This window comes from Schistocerca cancellata, chromosome 2 (genome assembly GCF_023864275.1).
Source record: "Schistocerca cancellata isolate TAMUIC-IGC-003103 chromosome 2, iqSchCanc2.1, whole genome shotgun sequence".
Classification (NCBI taxonomy): domain Eukaryota; kingdom Metazoa; phylum Arthropoda; class Insecta; order Orthoptera; family Acrididae; genus Schistocerca; species Schistocerca cancellata.
Genome location: NC_064627.1, coordinates 1044403201 through 1044415169, shown reverse-complemented (window position 1 = coordinate 1044415169; position 11969 = coordinate 1044403201). Strand labels below are relative to the sequence as shown.

Genomic DNA, 11969 nt, shown 5'->3' with positions numbered 1-11969 from the left:
TCACTTGATTTTTATTACTATTTGTTTTTGCTTCTCGCTCATCATCTGTTTCATTTCTTCACTGTTCTTTCTGTTTTACTCTTTTCAAATCACCGCTAGCAAGATCTCTTCTTTTAAGTATAATACAGTGTTCATTACCTCAAACAATTTACTTTCACTTCAGTTTATTTCGCTCTCTACCATTCTCACTTCTCCTTGGTCTCTAGACGCATTTGGTTGTGGGCAGATTTCTAGCGACGTACAGCATACTGGCGCATGCGCCTCGCTATCATCTATATCCATCTTCTGAGATGGAACGTATCCCCACCGTAACAGGATATGGAATATTCGAGAACATTCTCGAACGTCCTCGAACACTCTGAAATACACTGGAGTGTAGAACATTGTAGAACATTGTGTAACATTTTAGAAGATTCTAGAGCATTCTAAAAATGCTCGAGCATTCTGCACGGAACGTTTTTGCCTGTGTTCGTCACTTCACCACTGAAGTCCCACCTGCTTCACCAGTTTCTCATGAGAAATCCATTCGTGCAATGTCCTCTTTTGACACCCGTATCCTCTTATCCAGCCCCTGCAGTTACAAACCGAAACCTTCTTCATGGATTGGGAATGAAGGGCTACCACACCATATAAACCTCTAGGGGTGACGGGGTAGCGGCTTGTATTTATTACATATATTGATGACCGACTCAAAAACTAGATCCATAATATCTTGACATTCACTAGAAAAAGAACGCCTGGCGATCCTTTGAATGTATGTGTATCAGTGTGTTTGAGTACATCCAGTAACCTGGTGGCACAGTCATGACACTAAACTCAGGTGCTAGGATCATTAGTCAATGGTAGGTTTTTGCTTGGGAGCAGGGTTGTTTTTTAGGAATAGTTATGGTTCCCACTGCTGTAATTCACCAAGTGCTACAGCAGTCGTAAAACCTCTAACGGCAGGACCAGGCTTGGGTGCAATTCACGCATTCAGTCTCTTTAGTGACTCTTGATACCTACTACCTCTTATGTGACTGTGTTATTACCAACAGGTGTACTTGGCAGATGCTGTCCGTGATACTACCCAACATTTGGAACCATCTGTTCGTAGGTAACTGTCACGATATCCTGGAAATCCAATTCTCCAATATGTTTCATTGGATCATTGAGACTGTTTTGAATAACATTCACGAAACTCCCTTTTATGGAATCCGAAGTAGTTCAGCTCTCATTCTGCTAGTTACAACCCGACCCTCACCCCTCAAACATCACCCCAACCCTTACCCCCTTTGCCGGCCGCGGTGGTCTAGCGGTTCTGGCGCTGCAGTCCGGAACCGCGGGACTGCTACGGTCGCAGGTTCGAATCCTGCCTCGGGCATGGGTGTGTGTGATGTCCTTAGGTTAGTTAGGTTTAAGTAGTTCTAAGTTCTAGGGGACTTATGACCTAAGATGTTGAGTCCCATAGTGCTCAGAACCTTACCCCCTTCCTCTAACCTCGGACCCGTTCCTTTAGTGTGAGGAGAGTAGCCTTAATGAACCGTGGTTTAACCTGCACCTTGTTCCTCTTAGCTGGTATTTAGAAAGAAAATCATTAGTTGACTCTAGGGACACTGTCCTTGCCTTGCAGACCGCGCCCGCAATTGGTCTCGTGACATTTTTGAGGCACAGTCGCCATCAGTCCTTCGAAGAAAAGTTAAATTGTACGCACAGTGCAGATAACCCTCAAAACTCCCATTGGTAGGCACTAGTACACCATCGTTAACTGTGGAAAATTTTTGACAAAAGTCGAAGACAGGTGATCTCTTATAACTTAGGGTAAGATGTAGAACACCATTGCCGGAGAAATTTACGCCACGTTTTCTCAAATGCGTACACTACGTGTGGTAGGATCACAGTCAGTGAGGCGAGCAATTTCATTAAAAGTGCTAATTAGCAGCCAAAGGGGCCGACTCAGGCAACGAAGAAGGATATTCTCATTTAAAAATAGTGGAGTACTTAAATTGACTCAACGACGGTGTTGTTGAGGGTAGTTTGTCCCGGCAGTGCGGTATCGCCGTAACAACACAGCACGATCAAACCACAAGTAAAACCTACTCTGCACCCACACATAAATTTCACAACTCTGTCCCAGATCCTATACTTCCTTTCTGTTGCCTCCCTCCACTCATCTTTCACCTTTTATCTTTCTCTGTCTGTCTGTCAGCGCCCACCTACGATTTTAAATACACTCATAGCCTTTTGTATATACTCCTTTCTCATTCAACTTGTCCATTCAAAGATGTTTTGTATGTCAAAGAGAAATTTTAAATAAAATGTTTTATGTTGAAGATATATAAATGTATGTACAAGAAAAATATATATATACATATATATATTCACAGAAAATATGTATATCACTATTAAATATCGGTAAATTACAATCGAGTTTTTTTCATCCTGCCCAATAAGCACTCTGTCAATACGTTTCTTAACTTTATTCCTAGCAACGTAACAAGCCGATAAAACCAATAACATCGTAGACGCTCATTACTGAACATGCAATCATAAAGCACACTACACATTTTGCAACAAGATGTAAGTTGCTTGATGCTCAGCCTGCTCAAGCTGCTACCCATAAAACATGCTGCTTGTAGCAAGCCGAACTATCAGTCAAAGACAAACCAGTTCCTTACTGAAACCATATGAGCATCTACAACATATCTTGTCAGAGCTACAATATACAAAGTACAATATGGACGGAAGGCACATGCACTTCAGAAATATTGCTTTTCGGATAGAAGAAATGAAATCATCTTATCAGTGAAAAAGAAAGGAAGATTGACGAAGAAAACATCAGGTAACATAGAAACTGCAGAAGCATTCAAATTAACGCAGAGGTAGTTAACAACTAAAACTAGAGGTTACATTAGGAAAAAAATTAACATTTCATGTGCTGCTAGTACACTGTCAATAACAATCGTAGATCAATTGATATCTAACAAAATATCACCCGTTAGTATTTTCTTTGACCTATCTAAGACATGTGAATGTGTGAGTGTGTCAATCGTAATATCCTGCTAGGTAAACTAAAGTTTTTTGAATAGTACAGGCAACCAGTGGATAATGTCACACGTAACCGCAAAAAAGTAGGAAGTTGTACTTAATAATACAGCCAATGTAAGCAGAGGAGATTGTTCTGACTGGGGAGATCACTTAGGGGATTTCACGATCCTCAGTCTTAAATCCACTACATTTTCTCACGTTACGTAAATGGCCTTCCGGCTAACAGCGACAGGCAGCATTAGTTCTTTTTCTAGATTACACTAGTATTATAATCCTTCCAAACGTACCAATAGCAACTGAACAAATGATAAACAGTGTTCTCAAAGGTATCATTCAGCGGTTTTCCGCAAATCGTCACACTCTCAATTTAAAAAAGTAGTATTCAGTTCTGCACATCTGCAGGTATAACAACGATAAATGTATTACACCGTGTGGAAACAGTAGAAATGGTAAGTAGAATGAAAACCTGTCTTTACTGATACGACGTTAAGCAGGAAAAAAGTTTTTGACTTATTTACAAACTCAATTCAGCGACATATGCATTTAGAATCATTAACAACCTGAAAGTTGAAACGTCTCCTTAGAAAAGTTAATGAATTACTGTGCTGATAAACCTCTACGTTATTTGCTTTTCAAACAGCTGAGCACACTGAACGTACTCAGACATTCACTAAACTGACACACAATATTTTTAGCGCAACGCAGTCTGACTTTCAATAATCCCTACAAAAGAATGGCCCTGACTAACAATAACTTATACCTTTCATGAATCACTTACCTCACAAACATCTCCGTTACTCGAACTAATGCAATACAGCGAGCGCCAATACTGCCAGCTAAATAAAAGACTCTAACTACTGAAGACACTAACTACTGATAGGCATACTTAGCAAATGAAAGATTTTGATAAAGAACAAACAATGTATTTACCTTAATAGTGTACAAAAATCAATATATATATGTCAGTTCACGATATCCAGTCTTACAAATTTACTGTCTCTGATGGACACACGTCCAGATCATCCGCTCTCAAAACTCCGCCATCTCTCTCCCCACATCCACCACTGCTGGAGGCTCACCTCCAACTGCGCAACGCTACGCGCTGTTAACAGCCAACTGCCCAACACTACAATAGAAAATTCCAACAATGCAAGCCAGCCACAGACTGCACACAGCACAGTCAGTGATTTTCATATAGAGCGCTACATGGCGTTACCAACATAAAAACCTAAACAGCCTACTTACAAAGTTAACATATTTGGCGTATTTTCATTCAATTAATTGTATGTAATGGTGTTTGGCTTTCATTCATCAAACTTGCTGTAAGAATAATGTGTGGTGCTCACACACGATCATCTTGTAGACATTTGTTTAAGAAGTTAGGTATTTTCACTATCCCTTCACGGTAAGCGGATTCTCTCTTGTTGCAACTAACCCTTTACATTTCAAATGGAACAGTGTTGTTCGTCATTACAATTGCAGAAGAAAAAGTGGAATTCATTATTCCACATTAAGGCTGTCTTTAAAAAAAAATGGTGGAAAATGCTGCCACCAAACATTTTTTTATCATTTACCCAGTTATGTAAAATATCTGACAGACATAAAAGTTAGATTCGAAAACAAACTGAAAAATTCCCCTTAACAGCTGTGTACTATATGAATGGTGATAGGTAGGAATCGAGAATATATATATATATATATATATATATATATATATATATATATATATATATATATATAGCCAGCGTGTAGACATATTTATGTATGAATGTGTAATATGAATGTAAAATCACTTGTACCCTATCATTAAACTTAATTGTACAAATAATTCAGGGCAGATAAAACTAACTATCCAATTTGAAAAATTAAAGTATGTAACATCCCCTCGTGGTGATCAGTTAAATAACACTGACCACATGATGGTAAACTCAAAACTTCGAAAGTAAGACAATGGGTTCCGAAACACAAACGATTATTGGGAAATATACACCTACTATCAAAACACCTCCTCTCCTACTGTAAGCAAAACAAACTGTGCTGATTTTGATAAAATGTAATGCAAATCACTATGTGACTAAAACGGCCGAAGTGCTCACTGTGTGTCAAAACTGGAAAAAAAGAAATGTAATTGGACTACTTAAAACAAGAAGATCGCCGGTCTAGTATGAACAATTCCAGCACATCGTCTCAGAGTGCTTCTCGTAATTTACAATTATGTTTAGGTGTCAAAAGAACACAGGGAAATTTTCCTGTTCGATTCACAAATTAGTGATTTTGCCTTAAAGCAAGTACTTCCTGCTGTATTTTGAAACAGGCCAGTCCTATAATTTCTACTGTAATTATTATGATTCAAATATGATGTACACGACAATGCAAAAGCGTTTCTACACAGTAACCATTACCGGTAAAGATTGGCAATTCTTAATATGACCAAAGCTATTGAAATAACTTTTCTGAATAACACATGAGAATATTTCACTCAGAACTGTCATACGACGCCAGAATAGTGCGTGCCAAGCAACAAGAAGATCGAGACATTAAACTCACAAGGTAAATTCAATAAGGTAAGTAGTATGAAGAAATTGATACCAGAATAATTATCAGAAAGTAAATTAATTGAACCATAAGGCTGAAATATGCTTAAATGTAGTAATAACAATAAAACCCAAGCAGCCTGCCAAGAGACGCGAGGGTTACAGTTATGCCACATCTGTTTTTCTCTGAAAGATTTTTCTGATTTTATTATTGATTGCGACCGTACCATAGACTTTCATTAACGCTGTGGTGAATGACGAATAAATATTTTGTAAAACTTGCCAAAATTGTAATAGCTCAGTTCACCTTTCCTCTATAAATCAGCTTGGAGCACCCACGTGCTAATGTACGAAAACATCAACCACATACAACGCAGCACTACACAGTTCATGGGCCTCTGTGGGAAGTGGTTGGACATAATAATGTAGCCGTGTTTTATGTCTACGGGCGCCAACTCACACCTGTCGCAATTTTCCCAACATATGTTTTTAAATAAATGCAGGCAGAAATTGCTACGTTATAAATCAGGTACGCACTCACAGCTTGTTGAAGTTTTTTGTAACTGAAGTTTATTGCTTTCCCATAAATAATAAAAATAAAAAAATAAAATAATAAATATAATTCACAGCTTATCCTTGAAAACGCACAGTCCAATCGAGGGTTTATGTATCAGTGGAGGCTATTACCTAATTTACCATAAATCCCATAAATATTCCCCAAAAATACCGTTCCACGGCACCAATTCAAACTGTAAGTCATACACTGTCTTCCCACTAAAATTACTCTAAATCTAAAGGTTGAATAGAAAGTTACATTGTGCAGAATAATAGATCATATAATCTATAGATTAACCTAGGTTTATGTGAAAGATAAATTTTATAGATTAACCAAGATTCATGTGAAAGTTAAATTGATTTTCTTAATGTCTAACCGTGAGTGTATACCGTATATCTAGATTCTTCCATATAGGATACCCAGTGTGATGTAGTGTGCCTATCGGAAGTAGGATCTACGAATGTTTAGTCTGAGTGCAGACTAAAACTGCTCCATAAAATCAATATAAGCATTATGCAGACGCTGGTCAAAGTAGTAATGAAGATTTTCTTATGAGAATCCTTAATCCTGGACACGTCGAAACACGCTCCATCTAAAGAAATGGAAATATGGCGACACCATTCCATCCAGGAATCACTGGCAGAGAGGTACGTATGGAAGATTTAACGCTCTTACAGCAGAAAGTTTCTACGGATAAAGGTGTAGCTTCTTTTCGATAGACTGTTGACAAGAGTTAGCTTTTCATTTCCATATACTCTATTAACCAATGTTGCTATTTTCTTGGAGTTGCCTGTAAACTGTCTTTGCACGTCAAGGAATTTTTCTGCTATTCGCCTTTTTTTTCGATGTTTTTGAATTGTCTTTCTACTCTTCAGATCACTTTGCGACGTAACACTGAAAACGCTTTCCAGGACATGCTTAATCTGGCCCCCTGTATGTGACTACGAGTGCTGTTGGTCCGCTTGTATCTTCGGTGTTCGTACGGCATGTTCCAGACAACTTATTTTTCTCTGTGATTTATATATTGCCAGCATGAAGCCATATTTATGTATGAATGTGTAATCTGAATGTAAAACCACTTGTGCCATATCATTTATTCAGACGGGTGAACGTAAGAAGGTTTACTCTTCATATGGACTTATGAACATAATTTAATACTTGTCTCTCATAGAGTCACAATTATTTTTAAACAAAACGCTATTTACGTCAGATTTCATTACATTTTTCTTGGAGATATAAGCAGGCTGAAATGTTTTAGGGGTGGATGCTTTTTTTTTTTTTTTTTGAGACATTAGTCTTCTGACTCGTTTGATGCAGCCCGTCACAAAGTTCTCTCCTGTACCAACCCCATTTCAAAGAAGCACTTGCAACCTCCGTCCACAATAATCTGCTGTCTTTAGTCCAATCTCTGTCTTCCGTACATTTTTTTAACGGAGCGAGGTGGCGCAGTGGTTAGCACACTGGACTCGCAAAAGGAAGAACGACGGTTCAACCCCGCGTCAGGCCATCTAGATTTACGTTTTCCTTGATTTCCCTAAATCCCTTCAGACAAATGCCGGAATGTTTCCTATCAAAGATCACGGCTGATTTACTTCCCTATCCTTTCCCATTCTGAGCTTGTGCTCCGTCTCTAATGACCTCGTTGCCGACGGGATGTTTAACACTTAATTCCTCCTCCTCTTCCCCCTCCACTACAATTCCCCCTAGTAGGATGGAAGTTATTTCTGATGTCTTAACAGATCACCTATCATCCTGTCCCTGATTCTTGTCAGTCTTTTGCATATCTTCCCTTCCTCGCAGGTTCTGCAGAGAACCTCCTCATTCCTTACCTTATCAGTCCATCTAATATTGAAAGTGGCACCACTCCTCAAATGCTTCGATTCTCTTCTGTTCCCGTGTTCCCACAGTTCATGTCACACTACCATACAATGCTGTGCTCCAAACGTAAAGTCGCAGAAATATCTTCCTCCGTCATTTGATACTAGTGGACTTTTGATTGCCAGGAGTGCTCTTTTTGCCAGGGCTATTCTGGTTTTCATGTCCTCTTGCCCCGTTCGTCATGGGTTATTTTGCTGCCTCGGTTGCAGATTTCCTTATCTTCATCTACATATCACCAATTATCATACTACGTTTCTAGCTGGTCTCATATCTGCTGCTTCACAGTGCTTTCGTCTATCTTCGATTTATTGTCAATCCATATTCCATATTTACTAGATTGTTCATTCCATTCAACATATCCTGTAATTCTTCTCCAATTTCAATTGGGATAGCAGTGTCATCATCAAATTTTATCATTGATATCCTGGCACTTTGAATTTTAACTCTATCCTCGAAGCTTTCTCTTATTTCCATCATTGATTCTTCAACGTACAGTTTGAACAATAGGGGCGAAAGACTACATCCCTGTCGTACACCTTATATTAGTATTAGTATTAGAGAGTGGGCATCCAGGGCTGCCGTTAAATGACAAAACAGGGAATTAAGTACAATAAAGAGGATATACACTCCTGGAAATTGAAATAAGAACACCGTGAATTCATTGTCCCAGGAAGGGGAAACTTTATTGACACATTCCTGGGGTCAGATACATCACATGATCACACTGACAGAACCACAGGCACATAGACACAGGCAACAGAGCATGCACAATGTCGGCACTAGTACAGTGTATATCCACCTTTCGCAGCAATGCAGGCTGCTATTCTCCCATGGAGACGATCGTAGAGATGCTGGATGTAGTCCTGTGGAACGGCTTGCCATGCCATTTCCACCTGGCGCCTCAGTTGGACCAGCCTTCGTGCTGGACGTGCAGACCGCGTGAGACGACGCTTCATCCAGTCCCAAACATGCTCAATGGGCGACAGATCCGGAGATCTTGCTGGCCAGGGTAGTTGACTTACAACTTCTAGAGCACGTTGGGTGGCACGGGATACATGCGGACGTGCATTGTCCTGTTGGAACAGCAAGTTCCCTTGCCGGTCTAGGAATGGTAGAACGATGTGCTCGATGACGGTTTGGATGTACCGTGCACTATTCAGTGTCCCCTCGACGATCACCAGTGGTGTACGGCCAGTGTAGGAGATCGCTCCCCACACCATGATGCCGGGTGTTGGCCCTGTGTGCCTCGGTCGTATGCAGTCCTGATTGTGGCGCTCACCTGCACGGCGCCAAACACGCATACGACCATCATTGGCACCAAGGCAGAAGCGACTCTCATCGCTGAAGACGACACGTCTCCATTCGTCCCTCCATTCACGCCTGTCGCGACACCACTGGAGGCGGGCTGCAGGATGTTGGGGCGTGAGCGGAAGACAGCCTAACGGTGTGCGGGACCGTAGCCCAGCTTCATGGAGACGGTTGCGAATGGTCCTCGCCGATACCCCAGGAGCAACAGTGTCCCTAATTTGCTGAGAAGTGGCGGTGCGGTCCCCTACGGCACTGCGTAGGATCCTAAGGTCTTGGCGTGCATCCGTGCGTTGCTGAGGTCCGGTCCCAGATCGACGGGCACGTGCACCTTCCGCCGACCACTGGCGACAACATCGATGTACTGTGGAGACCTCACGCCCCACGTGTTGAGCAATTCGGCGGTACGTCCACCCGGCCTCCCGCATGCCCACTATACGCCCTCGCTCAAAGTCCGTCAACTGCACATACGGTTCACGTCCACGCTGTCGCGGCATGCTACCAGTGTTAAAGACTGCGATGGAGCTCCGTATGCCACGGCAAACTGGCTGACACTGACGGCGGCGGTGCACAAATGCTGCGCAGCTAGCGCCATTCGACGGCCAACACCGCGGTTCCTGGTGTGTCCGCTGTGCCGTGCGTGTGATCATTGCTTGTACAGCCCTCTCGCAGTGTCCGGAGCAAGTATGGTGGGTCTGACACACTGGTGTCAATGTGTTCTTTTTTCCATTTCCAGGAGTGTATTTCAAAATACGGAGTACAAAAGACGCCCATAGTGTCGGAGGTTAGCAGGTTTACGCCAGTCTAGGAGGTCGAACAGTTAAATGAAGTGGGCAACGAAAGGGGAAGCGGTTCATGTTGACTTACTTTGGTGGCCGGTTGTGACGAGCAGAGCCGGAGGCTCCGCCTTCCAAGAAGCCGTCTGTGCTCCTCGAAGTCTGGATTCCAAGAGAGAGAAGCAACTGCGTTCTGCACCACAGGACGCTCCGGCGTCCACGCACGTGATCGGTATCCCGCGCACGCTTTTGGCTAAAACCAATGGCGCGAATTCGCTAGCAGTTTCAGCAGAGGACTCAGGGTGTCTCAGCAGCTTTAACTGGACAAAACTGCCTCCGTTTTGAAAAACAAGCGACTTGTGTCACTTAGTCACAGCATAAGTTACTCGGGGAGATCACTTGCAAAGATTTGACTGGGACTTTGAAATAAATTTTTTAAACCAATTCCCTCAAATATTCCTTGAGTGACTGCCACCATGTACATTCCTTCCCCATTCCAGAGAAGTGGTGACACACATTGTTTACAAAATGGCGTCAGTCACTCCCCAGAAAACGGTTTGCCCTAGTAGGGGCCCTAATACTATGGGAGGGATGGGTTACAATATTTCATTTAGTGTAAGTGGGAAAGGACTAAGATGTAGTCAAGTTTACCAAATTTCATGAGTTAAGAAAATAGTAAAATATTAACTTATTCAAATTACAATACAATATCTCCTGTAATAGTTGAAGTCATCACTGGCCATATAATCAAGTCTTAGGACAAACGAAGTTAAAATGATGACATAACACTTCACAAAATAGGATTGAACTATCATGGTTTCTGTTAGTTGGAGGGAAAAAAACTAACTCTATGGTAATGAAAATATTTGGGTAAAAAGAAACATAATAAATTGACTTACTGCAGAACAGTAGCACCTAGCTTGAGTTACAACAGGGTTAAGTGCATTTAAATAAGAGTGATAACAAATGTAAAATCTTAGTACATCCTCCGTGCATTAGTTACAGATAATTGTTATATAAAGTTCCACGGGCTACAAAATATACTGACAAAACACTGGAATTAAGGATGAAATGAGGGGATTGTCATATGGCATAACATAAGCTTGTAAAAGAAAGTTACAGGCATGGAGAACGCGCAGGCAAAGCTCTACAAAAGATAATTAAAAGGTGTGTCCATAGTGACAAAACAACTAACAGTTTTCTCGTCCTATTCATAAAACTTCATATAAAGGAAGGGAAAGAATACAGTGAGTTTTTAGTCAGTTCACAAAATACGAAACGTTTCGTATCTAGAATGTGGTTCTGTGCGACACAAGCATACACACTGTTTGTAAACAAACTTTGACTGACAGGAGAAGAGCATGTGGCCTGTGGCTTGTCCGGCATGGAAGTGTGATATCGACAAACTTTAATGGGAGTTCTCTCTAGCAGGGTGATGGAGGGGGTATTATCTGTGGCGTTACGCGCGTCCTGCTAGAGGGGAGAGAGCGGGGAAGTAAGCACGATGGACGAGGAACGGTGAGAGGGGCGAAGGGGAAGTGGCAGTGGCACTTTCAGCACTAGGCACAGCTAGCAGCATGTATCGGCGGTATAATGTAAAGTACGCGTACAAACAGAGAAAGACAATGCTGGCTAACAGACGGGTGAACACTGATAATGATCGACAAAGAGCAACAACAACAAAAAAATGGTTCAAATGGCTCTGAGCACTATGGGACTTAACTGCTGTGGTCATCAGTCCCCTAGAACTTAGAACTACTTAAACCTAACTAGCCTAAGGACATCACACACATCCATGGCCGAGGCAGGATTCGAACCTGCGACCTTAGCGGTCGCGCGGTTCCACACTGTAGCGTCTAGAACCGCACGGCCACCCCGGCCGACAAAGAGCAACAC

General features: G+C 41.7%; 1 long non-coding RNA gene across 1 annotated transcript; it reads right to left on the bottom strand.

The window, feature by feature from the left end:
• Nucleotides 1–242: 242 nt before the first annotated feature.
• Nucleotides 243–2373, bottom strand: LOC126163025 (uncharacterized). The gene is made up of 2 exons (XR_007535150.1): nt 1458–2373; nt 243–1261 (listed from the first exon to the last, which is right to left on the bottom strand). It is a non-coding gene; the product is annotated as an uncharacterized LOC126163025 (long non-coding RNA).
• Nucleotides 2374–11969: the final 9596 nt, after the last annotated feature.